The sequence below is a fragment of the Sceloporus occidentalis genome, unplaced genomic scaffold (assembly GCF_023333645.1).
Source record: "Sceloporus occidentalis isolate IW3139 unplaced genomic scaffold, rSceOcc1.0.p SCAF_13, whole genome shotgun sequence".
In the NCBI taxonomy this organism is placed as follows: domain Eukaryota; kingdom Metazoa; phylum Chordata; class Lepidosauria; order Squamata; family Phrynosomatidae; genus Sceloporus; species Sceloporus occidentalis.
In genome coordinates, this window is record NW_028316993.1 from 9,414,579 (window position 1) to 9,415,864 (window position 1,286).

Consider the following 1,286-nt stretch of genomic DNA (forward strand, 5'->3'; position numbering starts at 1 on the left):
TGCTGATGGATAAAGACAAAGAGATGGACATCTTCCCATTTTTTCAAACTGCCTTTCTCTCAGCATCCTGGAAGTGGCAATGCCTCATTACAAATAACAACCTGGTTTCTTGTCCAAAATTGATCTCCATTTCAACTGAAACAGTATTATATCCTAAGTGATGTATCGTTTGTAGCTGAATTGTGTGTGGCTGAGTGGGCCATAAATTACATCTTGTGTGGGGCAGATGACTCACTAGTTTCTGTAGTACAAAGGGCTGGATTGTGGGAGACACGACCCTCAAACTGGGAATTTTTAAATAATCTGATGGGTATTTTCCTTCAATTTATTCCAGTGTTTACATGTGAACAAGACTCTCTTCACAAAGCCATTTTGGAACTATCTTGTGGACATCCACTCTCCCTTTTATGTCCAGCGTGTGACTGAGACACTTGCTTGTTTCTTGCTTTCAGTGGTGTAATGATAAATGCTAATGTGCAAGCATTCATATTGACAGTTCTCATAGCCATTCTCCCAAGGAGACTCCAAAAATTCAAGCAACTGTGTTGATCCATATTTGACAAACCAGTTCTAGCAATTTTTTCCACCAAAGGCAGCTCTTTTGTAAAATTAATGGACCTTAATTGCCAAGATACTTCCAAATAGTCTGCTTAATATCAAGAATAACAACAATATATTGTGGCTGGGGACACGCATCCTGTTTTCTAATTCCTGGAAGATGTGGAACTAAGTTCAGAGAGAATAATGTGGCCTGGGGTATGCCATTTTATCTACTCTCCCACCATCAAAAAGTCCCATTTTGTGTCACTAGTCCTGCAATCCCTGGCTGCATTACATCACTATTTACCTTAATAAACATTGGACTCAAATGTCACTTCAAGATGGCAAACCTGTCAGATATGAAAGGATCTGGTGACAGCACAGATTCTCATTAGCAGCTCATATCATCACCTGTGAGGTGTGGCTCATATTTATATTGCACAGCTTGCGCTGGTCTTTACTCAATAGCTCTGTATGCTTAATCTTGACATGCTCTGCAATGTAAATGTTAGCACATCAGTGGCATTAAAACAGATGTAGCCTGAAACCTAATCTTGTGTGGACAGAGTGTTCACACTGTTCCACATCCCTTTTGCCTGTAGTATATCCTCCAATGGGGCCTAATTGCCCTAAAGACACCAGATCCCATCTGATCTTCGGAATCTAAGCAGGGTCAGCCCTGGTTAGCACTGAGATGGGAAACTGCTTAGGGATACCAGGTGCTGTGGGCCAAATTTCTTTATTTA